The sequence below is a fragment of the Eptesicus fuscus genome, chromosome 2 (assembly GCF_027574615.1).
Source record: "Eptesicus fuscus isolate TK198812 chromosome 2, DD_ASM_mEF_20220401, whole genome shotgun sequence".
In the NCBI taxonomy this organism is placed as follows: domain Eukaryota; kingdom Metazoa; phylum Chordata; class Mammalia; order Chiroptera; family Vespertilionidae; genus Eptesicus; species Eptesicus fuscus.
Genome location: NC_072474.1, coordinates 87,014,336 through 87,031,670, shown reverse-complemented (window position 1 = coordinate 87,031,670; position 17,335 = coordinate 87,014,336). Strand labels below are relative to the sequence as shown.

The 17,335-nt window shown below is 45.9% G+C and overlaps 1 pseudogene; it reads right to left on the bottom strand.

Annotated features, from left to right (window-relative positions):
• Nucleotides 1-5,073: 5,073 nt before the first annotated feature.
• Nucleotides 5,074-8,002, bottom strand: LOC103284956 (60S ribosomal protein L22-like; annotated as a pseudogene).
• Nucleotides 8,003-17,335: the final 9,333 nt, after the last annotated feature.

Below are 17,335 nucleotides of genomic sequence, written 5' to 3'. Positions count from 1 at the left end.
ACATGATCTCACTCATCTAGGGGAAATAATGAACAACATAGACTGATGAACAAGAACAGACCCAGAAACAAGGAGGCATGGATCAGACTGTCGGGCCTCGGGGGGAGGGTAGGGAAGGGTGGGGGTAAAGGGGGAGATCAACCAAAGGACTTGTGTGCGGACATATGAGCCCAACCAGCGGTTAAGGACAACAGGGGGGTGGGGGCATGTGTGGGGAGGGATGGGGATGGGGGGACGAGGACAAATATGTGATACCTTAATCAATAAAGAAATTAAAAAAAAATGCTTTAAAATAATTAGAAAAAAAAATAAATAATAAATAAAATATAGACAGGAGATAGGAAACAAACAGGGTGCACATGTGGGCTAAATCACACATCTGTAACAGACAAACCTCTAAATCCTAGTGACTTAATGCCATCGAAGTCTATTTTTCACTCATGCTGCATGTCTAGTGGGGCTTGGCAGGTAGGGCTCGGCTCACTGAACTCTCTCAGGGACTGTGTAGACAGAATAATAACCTGAAAGACACCCACATCTAATCCCCAGAACCTGTGAATGAATTTAGTACCTGACATGGCAAGAGGTGCTTCGACAGTGTGATTAAGTTAAGGATCTTTCGATGGGAGATTATTTTGGATTATGCAGGTGGGTCTTTATAAGAAGGAGGCGAGGCCCTAACCGGTTTGGCTCAGTGGATAGAGCGTCGGCCTGTGGACTGAAGGGTCCCAGGTTCGATTCCGGTCAAGGGCATGTACCTTGGTTTCGAGCACATCCCCAGTGGGGGGTGTGCAGGAGGCGGCTGATTGATGTTTCTCTCTCATCAATGTTTCTAGCTCTCTATCCCTATCCCTTCCTCTCTGTAAAAATCAATAAAAAAAATATTTTTTTAAAAAGAAGGGGGAAAAAAAGAAGGAGGCGAGAGGGTCAAAGGCAGTAGGAGGCGATGTGACCTTGACAGAGCGAGGTTGGAGCCATGTCAGGGAGGGCCACGCGCCAAGGAGAGCAGGCAGCCTAGGACACTAAAAAAAGCCAGGGCGTGGATTCTTCCCTGGAGCCTCTAAAAGGAATCTGCCCTGTTGACACCCTGACGTTAGCCCAGCAAGGCTGGTTTTGGACTGCTGACCTCCAAAACTATCGGATGATAAATTGGTGTTGCTTTACGCCATTAAATTTGTGATAATTTGTCACAGAAGCGATAGGAAATGAATACAGGGACCTATGTATTCCAGCTTGACAAATGCTTTCATGGTCCCAAAGGCAGAAAATGGAAAAGCAGTAAATCAGGCGCCTTCTCTTAAAGCTTTAACTTCTGCTTACCTTTCATTGGCCAGTGCAAGTCACATGGTCACACTTGACTTGGAAGGAGGTGGGGTGTGCCATGCTGCCACAAGCCTGCCCGTGGAGAACCGGAGCGTTTGTGAATAGCTCTAGGGGGCAACTTACAGGAAGAGCAGAACCGGAAAAAAATAGAACTTGGAACAGCCAAAGTGTGACTCATCACAGGAAAACTAGGTAGGTGACTGAGTACAGGCAATCAGGAACAAACAAACAAACAAACACTTTTCTCACTGTTAAATTTGGAGTAGGCACTGGTGAGTGAGGCAGTAGCTATCAAGACTTCATCTGAATGCCAAAGACAAGAAGATGCCACCTCTTCTGTGCTCCTTGAAGCTGAAGAGACAGCCCAGGCCTGACAAGAGGAGAAGGAGCGCTGGGGACCAGGACCAGTGGGCTCAGAGTGCCGGACGCTGGCTGGAGAGCCCTGGTCCCTCGGCTGGTTTCTGGCTGGCTTTGGCAAATGGGGAGCACTGTTAGGAAAGTGGCTGGTGGGAGGAGACAGGGTATTTCTCCCTCTCGTGTTCTCCTTGGGTGGAGATGGGGACTGTATCTTTTTCTGTCTCCTGCTTCTGCTAGATCAGTCTGTGTTCTAGTTTCAACTTCTGCCAGGTGACCCTGAGCCCTGAGCTCCAACAGCTCACCTCCTCTTTTTGCCCCTCCAGCCTAGGGATGGGAATAAACTTGATGCTTTTGCTAATCTGTGAGTTACTTCATTGCTTCCTGATGGTTGTTCGAGCCTCTTCAATCCGCTATATAACCAGTTCTCTACATTCAAATTCCAGTTGTTTTCTGATTTTCTGAGTGGACCCTGGCTGAACACTGAGCAACCCGAAATCTGGCCAGCACACTCTCCACAAGGGCAGCTCTGGTCAAGGGGGTGCCCTGTGGTTCTAGGCAGCAGGTGGGAAAAGACTCCTGAGAATGACCCAAGTCAGCAGGATCAAGGTGGAGTGGCTAGAGATGCAGGGTTTGCAGATAAACTGTGGGTATGTCTCACGCAACATAGAGACTGTATAATTCCTTCTTGTGGGGCTGTCTTGTGCATCGGAGGATGTTCAGCAATATGTGGGACATACTTATACCAAGAGATTATTCATGGTTTATCTAAAATTCAAACTGAACTGGGTGTTCTGCATCTCTATTTGCTAAATCTGGCAACCTTAACGGAGAGTGAGCTCACGTGGAGCGCTGGCTTCAGTGCTGTGCAGAAGTAAATATGGGGACAGGCAGGGTCAGTTTTGGGGGGAAAAGGCACTGGAGTCAGATGTTAATTGAAGTCTTTATTATAGACTTCAGTTTCTGTGACTGAGGCAATTGTGAAATATTGATTAGTCCAATCAGAGGACCTATGAGAGTGAATGTTCAGAAAGATACCTGTGACGTGTGTGTGTGTGTGTGTGTGTGTGTGTGTGTGTGTGTAAATGAGACACGTACTTGAGGCCCAAATTCAGTAGTTGCTAGAAAAACATCCTCAGTTATTTGAGAGTCTAAAGATATAGCTGGTGAACTAGTGTGTGGTTTCTTTTTAAGACAGTGATGAAAACAAAGTATCTTCCAAAGACCAAATGTCCAAATTTGGTGATCTGTTTAAATTAGGGGTTCTCAGCGAAAGCTAATTTTGTCTCCCAGGGAATAGTTGGCAATGCCTGAGCACAGTTTTGGTCGCCACAAAGGGAGGTGCTGCTGTCATCTAGTGGGTGGAAGCCAGCTAACCATCCTACAACACACAGGACGGCACCCAAAACAAAGACTCACACAGTTCAAAAGGTCACTAGCGCCAGTGTTGCGAAAACCCAGTGTAAACTTACGTGGAAAGGCACATACAAAATGTGCTATCCTGAAAGCAAAACCAGATAATACGGCTGAAATTCCATGAAGTCATATTCCAAACTAAAATAGAAGCAGCTGGGCCTGGGTGGCATGGCTCAATGGTTGAGCATCGATCTTTGAACTAGGAGGTCACAGTTCGATCCCCAGCCAGGGCATATGCCCGGGTTTTAAGCTCGATCCCCTTGTGGGGTATGCAGGAGGGAGCTAATCAATTATTCTCTTGCATCATTGATGTTTCTATCTCTCTCTCCCCCTCCCTTCCTCCCTGAAATCAATAAAAAATATCCTATCTAATAAAAGGGTAATATGCAAATTAACCATCACTTCATCACAAAGATGGCAGTACCCATAGCCACAAGATGGTGGCGCTCAGTCCTCTCAGCCCCGCCGGAGTCCCCCAGACCTGGGCAGGGGGGGGGGCGGCTGCTGAGAGTGGGCAGTGTGAGGGGCCTGGCAGCAGCCGTGGAGGGCCTCTGGGCAGCGCGCATGCGCGTGTGCGGAGTGGCCAGGGCAGGACGCTTGCATCGTCTCTGTGATGACAAGGCAAGCATCCCACCCTGACTGCAGAAAGCCTCTCGGCTGCGAGAGCCTCTGGGCAGTGGGCGTGGAGTGGCCAGGCCCTGCAGAGAGCAGAGAACCATGGAGAGTTGGCCTAAGCCATCAGGGCTCCCGGATTGGAGAGCGCTCCCCTGAGGGCTCCCAGATTGGAGAGGGTGCAGGTCAGGCTGAGGGACCCCCCCCCCCCATGCACGAATTTCATGCACTGGGCCTCTAGTATTTAAAATAGAAGCAGCTGGCACCACACAGGCCCCTCATTTGTCATTCCATATGGGGGATGTAGCCACTTCTGCAGGTAGACCATAAATCATTACTGTGTGTGGTGTGTACATGGCATCGCTATCCTGTATACCTTTAATCATGATCCCTAAATGTTTTAACCTGCATACGGTGCCATTATTTCTTCAGGGCGATTTATTTCTGCATGATTCAAGAGATGGATGGATGTGTGCTAATATGGTTCAAGTTCAAGTTGTTCATTGGGGGCAGTTGTGTGTGGCTGAACACCAAGGGGATTCTTGGTTCCTGGAAATGTGTTTATCAAAGCTCTGTCCATTCTAGGGGACAGAAAACTAACCCCAGGCTTAAAGGCAGAAGGGGATATATTGCTTCATATGGTTGAGCCTGTTCCTGGGGTGTCTCACAGGACGAGATGAGGATTTGTGTGCACCAGCGCCTGTGGCTGGGCACTGCCTGAACTCTCTGTTTCTCATCTCGGCCTTCATTTTGCAGAAAGGCTTTCTCCCCAGGGTCATGGCAGAGAAGATGTCTACTGGCAGCCTAAATGTCACATCCTCCTGACTTAGCACTTCTCTTTCCCCTTATCTAGATGTCAGGCTCAGGAAAGGTCTGTGTGTGAACCTACTTGGGTCATTGCCCTCTCCTGGATCCCTGGCTGTGTTCAAGGAAATGGTACTATGGTTGGCCAAGTCTGTGTCATGGGCCCACACCTGTCATCAGGAGTGAGGTGACACCTCCCAATAGTGGAGGAGGGAATCAGAATCACTTTCCTGGGAGCACATTACTATGCTGTTTCTGGTCCTGACACTTCTTGGATGCCATCCCTGGCCCCCGACTGCTGGAAGGACCTGGGCTTGTGAGGGCTTTCATGCCTGGCTGTGCAGGGCCACCGTGGAGGTTCAGGGCTACCCTAAACGTTTTGACTGAGGAACTGACCCTCTTCACATAAGGAAATTGTCCTTCACTCATGAGCCTCTTGTATTAGAGAATCACAGAAACAGGTTCCCATGGTAGGGACACAATCATACATGGTGACTGGGTAAGGGTGTTTTTCCACCCAAATTTTATTAAGAACTTATACAAAATACTCCGGATAAATTAGTTTTAATCTTCATTTTCCCCCTCTTCTTCACCTTGGTTAATCTGGAAGTAACTTAACTATCTTTGCTGTTAGCAATGATGTGCAACCAATCACGTCAAATATTCAAAAAAACCTTTTGGAAAAAGGCATCTCAGAAATTACACTTATCTTGCCCTTGCTCCTTTCAATGGTTACAGCCCTCCACTGAGATTCTCACTTTTCCATTCACTTTGATTCTTTCCCAAAGAAATTGCTCAAAATTAGCAGCGTCCATGATTCCATCTTCTATAGGGTAGGTACAGTCAACGGTGAACTTAAGAACCTACTTCCAAGCCCTGGCTGGATACTCAGTTGGTTAGAGCGTCCTACCAATATTCCAAGGTTGTGAGTTCAATCCCCAGTCAGGGGTCAGGGCACATTAAAAAAGCAACCAATGAATGCATAAATAAGTGGAATAACAAATCGATGTTTCTCTCTCTCTCATCAATAAACTTAAAAAAGAAAAAAAAAAGGAAAGAAAAGAATCTGCTTCCTTTCCTAAAAAAATATTTTTCCATTGATTTTTTAAAAAATATGTTTTTGTTGATTTCAGAGAGAGGAAGGGAGAAGGAGAGAGAGATGGAAACATTGATGAAAGAGAGAAACATCCATCATTGATCAACTGCCTCCGGCATGCCCCCTACTGGGGATGGAGCCTGCAACCCTGACTGGGAATCCAAATGGTGACCTCCTGGTGCGTGGGATGACACTCAACCAACTGAGCCACTCTGGCCAGGTCCTGCTTCCTTTTTTTGCCCTTCCTCGACACAAGCTTTTTCATGGGTAGCAGAGGCAGAAAAAGGATTAATGGCCTTTCAGTACCCCAGATGATCCGAGAGTAGTGCACAAAACATACTCTCTGCAGGCCCCCTCAGCTGATGGCCCCTCACAGCCATTTGAGTGATGTAAGAGAAGGAGCTCAGTCTATGGAGCTTAATACACTGAGTTCCATGTGGTTCTACCACTTACTGGGTGAGCGACTCACTGGACTGCTCTCAGCCTCCTCACCTTCCTCATCTGTAACATGGGCCAACAATCCCCACCTCTCAAGGATTCTGAGATGATCTATGAGATTACCTGCATATATAGTGCTTGTATACTGTAAGTGCTCCAAAATGCTTCTTCCTTTCTCTCTTCTGCAGATTTTGGCCAGCTTTTAGCAAAATCTAAAGACACTAGATTTCTTTAAGTTTGGCAATACATAGCTCCAATTATAGGAAAATTTTTGAACATTGAAAATAATACTCAGGTAATATATTTTAAACTACTCAAATAAATTACACATAAAATGTAAGACATTGCACATTATAATTTAGTAAGTAAACTAAGCTAATCATAATTCAATTTTTTTGTTCCTGAATAAAATTACTTTAGAACAGAAAGGATACCAAAATAAATGTTGGAAAACTTCCCATTCACGTCACTCCATCCTTCTTTCCAAGGGCCAAGCTCTATTTTCATGCTGAAGTTTCAAAATATGCATAAATTTCTCTTTCCTGGTGGTTGACCTACCAATGGGGTATAAATGCCAAATGCTAACTCAGGACTGCCAATACTCCATCCCACGTTAAGAACAATGAAAAAACGTGAGCTTTTCCAGAGCAGTGCTATTTGAATAAATATTCTGGGGAAAACACTTTGAGAACTGCCTATATTTCTAAAGAGTTCTTAATAATGATCGTTTCTCCCAGCATGAGCAAGAATGAAGATTTGGACTTCAGAATAAATGGATAATGTGCCCTGGCAACCTGGAATTTAGACTTTTTTTTTTATTAGTGTTCCCCTGCATTTGGCACATCTAAGGGAAGAAACACAAACATTATTGAATTAGAGAGTTTATGTGTAAAGTGTGCGATATAAGAGCTCTTACTTTTCTATTGCAACTGAGTAGATCTTTGTCTAGAGTGTCGGTTGGCATACACAAAGTAAAATGTGCATGCCAAGTCACAATTAAATTATGGCTTGACAAGTCCCATTTACCCAAGGAAGGCCTCGATTCTTATTGCTGATTTATTTATTTATTTTGCTGTTTCATTGAGCTTACACATAAAGCTGGCATGCTATATTTATGCAACCATGTTAAATTTGTTTCTCCTTTTATTGATGATCTTTGAAAGAAGAAAGAAAATATACAAATGCATACAATTAAGTTACTTATTTATTCATCTGGGCTAGAGTCAACAAGGGAAGTTAATTTGTAGGAATTACCCAGTATTCTTTACTGCCTTACTTTCAACTGGGTTGATTTCTCCTCCTGAGGAAATATTTCCTTTTTTTTTTTTTTTTAATCTGGAGATTGTTATGAAGATTAAATGAGATAATATATGTTCACTGTTGGCATACAGCAAGTTTTCAATAAATGTTGCTTCTCTTTCCAGCCCCTTCCAAAAGCTGGTCTTCATGCCTGATGACTTCACAGAACAAGTGGCTCTCAAGTTTCAGAGCCTATCAGAGTTATCACAGACGTTTATGAAATGTACCACTGCCTGGTGCCCACCTCAGAACCACAGGACCAGGATTCCCGGGCCCACGTCTAACAAGCTCTGATGGATCCGAACTGCGGATCATGAGCTTAGGTTAAGCCAGAGCCTATAGCAATTTCTGGGTTGGTTTATTTGGTTCCCAAGAATCGAATGAGTTCTGAATCAGTAGTTATGAAGATAAATATGGAGCTAGAGGAGAGCTCAGTCTTCATCCCATCTCCATCTTTTGCAGTGGAAACAGCCCCTGAGAGGCTAGGTGATTTGCGGGGAAACTCTTGCCAGCCGCTGTGCATGGCATGCTTGCCCTTGGGCTCTGCCCCGTGCCCAGGCTGGCTTTGAGCACTAACTCCTCCTTGGCTTCATGTGGTAGAAACATTCACTTTGAGATCAAATTTACCTACTTTTGCTGCTTACACAGAGGTCTCTCCATCCTGAATAGACCACACTGATCCTGTACTTTGAAGCTGTACTTTGTACAAAAGTAGCTTTCCAATTCTAATGGCTGGCTATTTCTCACTTTTATTACCTGACATAATTACCCCTGGCTCAGTCTTCGTGTGGTTGTGTGATTCATGTCTGTTATTAGCAGCAGGCCTGCATGCACTTTGAAAGGAGTATTATGAGCAGAGATTATTGATCAAATACCATATAATCCCATTTGATTATTTTCGAAAGGATTGGTTCCTTTTATAGCTTCAAGTCAAATTGGCTTTGGAGAGTATAAAGTTGTCCCATTTTTTTTTTCAAATATAGGAACATAATGTTTAATTGCCCGCCCACCTATTTCAGAATTGTACTATGTGACCTTTGGATGAAAGACCATCATATATGATTTAGAGTGATGTTTTTGAAGCTGAACTCCTAAAATTGAAGGAGTATTTCAAGATTAGGTAGAACTCATGTGTATCTTGTTTTCAGATATCTTAACTGATCTCACCGACTTGTCACTCGGGTTATTTTTGCTGGAAATGAGTCCCTCTCAGGCTGTCCCTCCGTGTTGCCTGAGCCAGGCCCAGGATGGAGTTCACATGTCTCCTCTCCTGTTCCTCCCATCTGTTTCTCCAGCTGTGACTTCGTCTGTGGCTGACTCCTGAGGGACCTTCCCTGTTGGCTGAGGCGGTCCTCCATTGCTAACTGATGCTCTTACACTGCTCGCATGCCCACCTTCCCGTTCCCTGCGTCTCTCTTTAAGGATAGTTTCCTGAAGATTTGATGTCATGAAAGGGATGCACAATACCGCAGAGCAAGACCAGACCAGTACTCAGGTTCTCGAATAGTTCTTAACCCCAGTTCTCTCTTCACTAGGTGGGGATCGCTCACTCCCTACTGGACGGTTCTAACTGCCTCAGGGTTCTGCTCGCTTTGGCAGCACATGTACTACATGACTCAGCGTTTGTGCCAAGTGTCTCCCATCCTTAGAGGGAAAAAGATAGTTCTTCCTCACTTCCGTCTTTGACCTACTTGCCCTAGAGTTAGACCATTAATCTGCTGCTCGAGTGACTGTGAGTTGTAAATGCTCTGTGCCCAGGTGGGAAACTATACAGGAGAGAATGGTAGGTCCCACGGCCTCAACAAGATACTCATGCCGTGGCCTGATGTTAGTACATTTCCCCAAAGCTGGGTTATTCAGTCTCTAATACAATCATGTATGTAACATCAAGAACCCAGGGCAGGTTGAGTTGTTCTAAGCTCAATCCAGATAATTCTGACTCTCTTCATCAGGGTAGGGGTGGTCATCTTGTTACACTTTTCTGAGTATACATATAAAGTGCCTCCGCTGTGGAAGCCACACTCCGGACTCCCTCCAGCAGGCCTGTCCTCCTCCCTCAGCCTTCCATGCCATTCCTCCCCAAGCTGCCGGCCTGGGGGACAAGGAAGTTGGCGGGGGTTGGGGCGAGTCCCTAGGGGTCAGCTCCTGGGCTCAGAGCATGGCAGAAAAGGGCAGAGGATGGATATGAGGGAGCAAATGGGAAAGAATCAGCATAGTGCCTGAGGCAGGATTTTCCTAAAGATTGGATTCATAATTGTCACCTGGCTGTGTCTCTGTTTGTATGTCTATGTGTACATCTGTATGTGTATGTCTGTGTGTGTCTTGTGTCTGTGTTTATAGGTATGTCTCTGTGTATATATGTCTGTGTGAGTCCCTAAGTGTGTCTGTGTATTCCTGTGTATGTATGTGTCTGTATGTATTGTGTGTCTGTCTATATGTGTCTCTGTGTGTTTTCCTGAAAGCAGGGGCTTGGGCTGGAACAGAAGAGAGGACCTTGCGGGTGGAGGACTCAGAACTCCCACTGTGATGGTTCTGAGTCTGTGAGGCAGGGGATTCCCAAACCTGGCCGCCCAGGCATGTGGGGGGCTGACTGGCACCTGGGGAAGGGGCCTGGGGAGTCTGAATAACTGATTGTGATTATGCAAGGCCGGTTTTGATGTGGCTCATGAGGATCATCCTTCTTAGAACTATCAGGCCGGGACTGCCCCTCATATTGAGGGCCCAGGGCAATAGTATCAAGGAAAGCCTGCATAGCACATATTTGATGTTCAGAAGTTATACATCAAGCTACATCAGAGCCTAGCTCTTGTGTCCAGCATGGCCACCATGCTCCCTGGATTGCCCTTGCAACCTGGAGGCTGAGGGAGCCCTCCCCTCGCCCTGTGGTAGCCTCGTCCTGCTGGCGTCCGAGGACTGCCAGGCCAGGCAGACCGAGGCTCAGAGTCCTCTCCATGAATTCACTGCCTGAACTCAGCACTTCTCAACTGAAACATTTTTGGGGCGGGGAGGGGGGGGTATTGAACTGCCTTAAGTCTCAGTAATGTCCCACACACCAGAGTTCTCCAGCATATTTAAGGAATTGCTTTTTTTGGAAGGGTTTTCAGACTTCAGATGCAGCGGACTGAATGACTCATGCTCCTCAGCTTGTAGCACATAATTACCCCTGCTTCATGCAAGGCACCTCTCTACCTCATTCATTCATTTATCTAGCCACAGCCAATTTCTCACCAGGCATTACATGCACAGTGCTTTAGGGCTCACAGTTCTTTGAGGGGCCCACGAAAATGTCCAAAGAAGTTATTTTTATATATATCCATCTACTCATCGTTATACCAAAGCAGTTGCAAAATATGACTTTTAGTATTTTTTATGGGTGAAAGGACTCACGAATGCAAACGGGCTTAGGACCTGTTGCAATCAGACTGCATCCCTGTTATCCTATATCCTAGTCCAGTGGTCGGCAAACTGCGGCTCGCGAGCCACATGCGACTCTCTGGCCCCTTGAGTGTGGCTCTTCCACAAAACACCACAGCCTGGGTGAGTCTATTTTGAAGAAGTGGCGTTAGAAGAAGTTTAAGCTTTAAAAATTTGGCTCTCAAAAGAAATTTCAATCGTTGTACTGTTGATATTTGGCTCTGTTGACTAATGAGTTTGCCGACCACTGTCCTAGTCCCATTGTCCTCAATAAGCACCCTTTTAATATGTACATTTATTTCTATGTGAATGCTCGTTTGAAAAATGTACATTGCTGCTTTGTGTAATGGATCTTTCATTTAGGTGGCACCGTATTGTTCTGTTCCCTGCTCTTTTCACTAAGCACCACATTGTTAACACCAGCCCGTGCTTCTAGGCGTATGTCCAGCTCCTGTTTCCACCTGCTGCAAAATGCTCCACCGTGTGCCTGCACCACGTTTACCCATCCACGCGCCCGGTGACTGAGGCCCAGGACTCCGGCTCCCTGCTGCCACCATGCTGCGGTGACCGGCCATGGACCTTCCCCTCATGGACCTGGGTGGGAATGTGCCCAGGCTGCCTGCTCAGGTAATTTCTGAGCGAGAGGGCACTTACTTAATTTGGCTATGCAATGCCAAAAGGCTCTCTGGAAGAAATACTGTTTTTCCGACTTTTCTTTTATTGTGCTGGTCTTGCCAGGGTTTGCTATCAGTTATGTTAGCTTCATAAAATAAATTGGGTAGTTCTTTTTTTATATTCTGGAATAATGTATATTGCACTGGGTAACTGTTCTTTGGATGTGAGAATATACGCAGTATGACTGCTTGGTGTTAAAGCCAATTCACATAGAAAGCCTCTGAAAATGTTTGCAATTTCTCCCTGGGCTGTTGGTTCTGATAAATGCTAATGGTCCTCAATCTGCTGTTGGCACCCCGGCAGGAATAATGAAGTAGGAGAAGCATGAGTCAGCACCCCTCTGCCGCTCCAACCTTCCTCCCTCTCCTGGACACCGAAGAGATGTAAAAATCTGTGCTAACTAGACAGGGGGCAGAGCGCAAGGGCCTTGGGCTCTAAAGGTGCCTCTTGACACATATCCCAGGAGGGGTTAGGAGCGTCCAGTATGGCTTCAAGCAGATTTGCATTTGAGTCTTGCCTCCACAACTTAAGACAAGCACAATCGCCCTGGCCGAGTGGCTCAGTTGATTAGAGCATTTTCCTGATATGCCAAGGTAGTGGGTTCGATCCCTGGTCAGGGCACATACAAGAATCAACCAATGAATGCATAAACGAGTGGAACAACAAATCAATGCCTCTCTCTCTCTCTCTCTGGCTCTCTCTCTCTCTCTCTCACTCTCTCTCTCTTTTTCTCTCTCTCTCTCTCAAATCAGTAACAACAACAACAGCAATAATAAAAACACAACTATGACAAAGTTACCTAATCTCTCTGATCCTATTTTCTCAACTTTAAAGTACCCGGCTCATGGGATTATTGTTATAATCATTTGAAATGATGTTCATAGAGCCGATGACATTGTGTCTGGCACATAGCTCACTATAGTTGCCAATTTGTGAGTCATTTTTATAGTCCTTATCTGTCTTGCTCATTGTACTGTCTCTGGCACCTAGCACAGGACTGGGTACCAGAACTTGTGGAATGCATGACTTCCTATCCGTGACAGTGCTTGTACCCCACTTCCCTCTGACCAGGTATTCCCAACTTCATCACCACTGATGCTTTGGACCAGACAATTCTCTGTTGCCGGGGCTGTGCGGGGCATTGCGGGAGGGCTGCCAGCATTGCACTCAGTCCTGTAGCAGGAGCGCTGGAACGCTTTAATCCCCAGATGACCATAGCATCGGCCCAGCGCTGACACACTGTCTCCAAACATTGCTAACCGTCCCCTCGCGAAGCCTGTGTGCGAACCACTGAACTGGAATGTTGCCTACGTGCCCTGTATTTACGTCCCTTGTGTTCCCTTTGGCACGTGGTAAACTCTCCCCGGAAATCCTATCCTGTCTCCACGGTGCTCAGGGTAAGGAACCGTTTCTTGGATGTGCACAAACCAGGCCCTCAAAGGAGGAGCAAGCAGAACTCGGAAGCCACTGGGGTTGATGGTGGCAGGAGGACTCTCAGCAGAAGAACCCTAAAGGGAAACACGCTCAGAGGCTTCCCACCCGGAGATTCAAACCTCAAAGAGTTCGACACGTTAAGAAGGGACGGTGGTTTTGCTTAAATTCATGCTCTTTCCATGAATTTTTGGATTTTTTTTTTTTTTTTTACCACTATGAGGCAGGTGCACACTTAGGAAGCTCTGGATAAACGCCATGCCACTTTACTGAGGCCTAATGAGAGCTGAGTTTTATGGTTGTTCACTGGGAAAGGAAATTTCAAAGGTTAAAAGTTTCACATCCCTGGAAGCCCAAGAAATAAAGATGCAGAGCGTGTCACGGCTTTCCCAGCTACAGCAGCAATTAAGAGGGAATGACGATGCAGCTTCCTGGTGGCCAAGCATCTGGGAATGTTTTCCCTTTGTTTTCCTGGGCACCATGGTTGACTCGCAAGCGACTCTCCCTCGTGGCAACCTGCTGGCACAGATAACATTTATGGATCTTCCAAGTCCCCCTGCTTTCTTTCCCTTGTCTTTTGAAATATTCCCTCCAGCCCCCAAATGCGGGCCAACGGAACAACACAATGGGGTGGCTCGCAAAGCAAACTCCTGGGAAACCTCCCAAGACAGGTTTCTCTGGACAAGGGACAACTCCGTCGATGTATGTCCTGGGCCTCATTTGCATTTTTTTTTTTAAAATTAGGAGACAGTTTGCGTAGTCAGTGAATTCAAGACACATTATTAAATGTTGCAAGGGATTGGGCAAGACCGCGGATAGGGAGGGGAGGTTGGTCAGGCAGGATTGCTTTGGGGAACATACCCATTTTGTGAGGGACTGAAGGCAGACATACATGTAACTATGACACACGTCACTACCCTGGTGATGGCCAAAGGCTATGGGAGAGAGGAAGAGGGAGAGACTATTTCTGGCCCAGGGGGGACGTGGGGTGGCCTCAGGGAGGAGAATGCACTTGAGCTGAGTGCTGCAGCTGGCAGCATTTTACAGAGGGAGGTGGCTGGCCGTGAGAGGCACGGCGGCAGGGAGAATGGAGTCTGAGCGAAGGACCAGAGACGGGGAGGAGCAGGACAAGCTCTGGGGTTGAAGTGTGCCTGGGGTTAAAATATGTTAAAGTGGTACTTTGTTTATCCACTAAAGATGATAGTGGAAGATAAAGGGGGAAAGACGCATAATAGGTGCTTCATAAATAAATACTTACAAAATGAATATATTAAAGAGGGTGGTAGTCATATTGCAGAGGCTTCGAATGCCAAGTTAAAGAGCTTGGACTTTCTGCTGTAAGGGATGTGCAGTGGGCAGTGACAATTTTTGATCAGGGAAGTGACACCAGCTTTGCATTTTAGGAAGATTAAGTCAGCAAGTGAAGGCAGCATGCATTGCCGCAGAAGTTCCGAAACACGGTGAGTACAGCCCTGGGGTGCACGGGACGGTGGCAGGTGGCCCGAGCCGGGCGGTACTGGGCCAGCGAGAGCCGACAGAGCCCCAGAGAGCGCCTTCGTGGCCCCTCTGCCATTTCATATGTAATCCCTAGGTACCCGAACACATTAAAAGTATTAATAGTCATATTCAACGGTGAATTCAAAAACGACTGTACAATAAATATATTTCTCTTAAAATGCATGTATTTAAGAAGAAAAAGTGAGTTAATTTAAAGACAAAATTAAGTAATGGGTAGTAGAGGAGCAAAATCCTGCAGATGGCATGTGAATGGCTGAGTTTGGGAAACAGGGGCCAGAGGGACAAGGATTAGAGGAAGATGACTGGTTACAGCCGTTGGGTCGCTGTGAGCAGTCAGCTAGACCATGACCAGGCTGGGACCTGTGCAACAGCAAGTCTGTGGCAATACTGAGCCCACCCAACATGGACATTTTTGGACTTCTACCTGTACTGTGCACGAGAAGCTCTGCTCCAGTTAAAAGGATGTTAAGCACCAGCAGCAAAATGGAGAGAAGCTGTGGGGCCAGAGGAATCCCAAAATATCAGGCTGGGCTTTTTGCTATGGGAAGGCACATGCTAAGATTCTTTTAGAGTGAATTTGCGGCAAGGGGCGGTAGCTAGAAGGAATAGTCTTCAGTGGCTTCTCTCCAGGGGTCACTGCCCACCCAGGGAGCCATCCTAGCCCAGCTGTGAACTGCTCTCCAAGAAGCCGTGGTTGCCTCTGGGGCAGGGAAATGAAGGGCTAAGGGACAGACATGGAAAGAAAATTACTTTTCATTGTATAGCTATCTGTGTCTTTTAAGTTCTTTATGATACTTAAATATTCCTGTTTGAAATAAAATTGAAAAGTTAAAATAAAGTACCAAAGGCTCATATCCTATAATTCTATGTCTATAAATATTTTGAGCATTTCCTTCTAGTATGCTCTGTACTTACCCATGAATATCTATATATATATAAAAGCCTAAGCGACCGTAGGACTGAACAACCAAATGACCAGTCAACCAGTTGCTATGACACGCACTGACCACCAGGGGGCAGACGCTCAATACAGGAGCTGCCCCCTGGTGGTCAGTGCGCTCCGACAGCCAACCTCCTGTGGCCAGCCAACCTCTCGTGGCCCCTCACCCCCTTGATCACCGGCCTCAATCACTGACCAGGCTGAGGGACCCCACGTGTGCACGAATTTGTGCACCGGGCCTCCATATGTATAAAAGCCTAATACGCAAATTGTCTCCTCGGGCGTTCGACTGACCAGAAATTCGATCACTCACTATGATGTGTGCTGACCACCAGGGGGTGGCACAGAACAAAGGAAGACTCCCGGCCAGCAGCTGGCAGACAGGGAAGGGAGGCCCTGGCCGGCAGCTGGCAGCCGCTAGGGACCCTACTGGTGCACGAATTTTGTGCACTGAGCTTCTAGTATTTGATAAAGTTGGGATCATACTTGGTAAGCTATTTGTGTCTTTTTTTTGACCATCTATGATCATTTCATGAGCATTTTCCTAAATTATTCTATATTCCTTCAAAAATATATATCTTTTCCACTTCGAGGGTAGTGCCATAATTTAATCACCCCTTACGTTGGACTTTTGGGTGTTATCCAATTTTTTGGACAGAAAATAAAGTTGTTAGAAATAGCCTCTTGATTAATCAAAGCACTTCATTTTTTTGCCGTCTCCTGTACTATTTAACTCTTGTACTGTTTACCATTTGCTATGTGAATTCCATTACCTAATTAGATTGTAAATGTGAGAGGTTATACCTACACAAAATTTTGTTTTTCTTAAGAACCACCTAACAGCCCAATTTAAAACAGACATGTGATTGAATCTCTATAGACTGTAAGGATGGTTTCTCAGATAAGAAGAAAAAAAAGTCTCTCTAATTTTAGCTTGAAGTATTAGCATTACATTCGGCCAGATCATTTCTGCTGTTTGGGGGTTTGGCAAAGGGAAGGCTGACAGAGAACTTAGTGGGTTGGAGAGAGACCTCTTTGCCTTGATGTTCACGTTTTATTATTAACAATGGTTTCTTTTTAAAGCACAGCTTTATTGAGATATAATTTACATACCATAAAATTCACCTTCTTAAAATGTACTACTCAGTGGTTTTTAAAAGTATGTTCTCTGTTAGGTCTGATCAAATAATCGAATGGATTTCCCCTCCTCTGGCAACTGGCTTTTAGACCACTTCACAGCCGACATTCCCTTTTGCTTAGACTACATTTCCCTTGCTAAGGTCACATTTCACTTGCTAAGACCATTATCTTTCCCCTCAGGACCCACTCAGAGAATTCTCCACCCAGAAAAAGCCCGCCTAGAGCCCTTTAAAATCTCTGACTCCCAGTCCCTGGGTGCTGGTGCCATTTGGGGGCTCAGCCAGATGACCTAATAAATTCATAATTCTTTACCCCTTTCAGCCTGTGCGTTCCTCCTTCGGGGAGCCTAACGTTCTCAAAATAGCTCAATCATCAATTTTCATTCCAGACCATTTACATCACATCACCCCAAAAAGAGACCCAGACCCTTTAGTAGTCATTCCCCATTCCTTTCTCCCCCAGCCCCTGGGAATCACTAATCTACTTTCTGTTTTTAAGGACTTGCCTATTCTGGGCATTTCATATAAATAGAATCATAAAACATGTGGCCTTTTGTGACTGGCTTCTTTCACTTAGTATAATGTTTTTAAGGTTCATCCATGTTGTGGCATATATTTGGAAAGCATTTTTTAAAAACAACATCAACATCACTTATATTCCTCATTAAAAACAAAACAAAAAACTTCTAGCCCTGACTGGTTTGGCTCAGTGGATAGAGTGTTGACCTGCGGACTGAAAGGTCCCAGGTCAGGGGCATGTGCCTTGGTTGTGGGCACATCCCCAGTGGCGGGTGTGCAGGAGGCAGCTGATTGATGTCTCTCTCTCATTGATGTTTCTAACTATCCTTCTCCCTTCCTCTCTGTAAAAAAATCAAT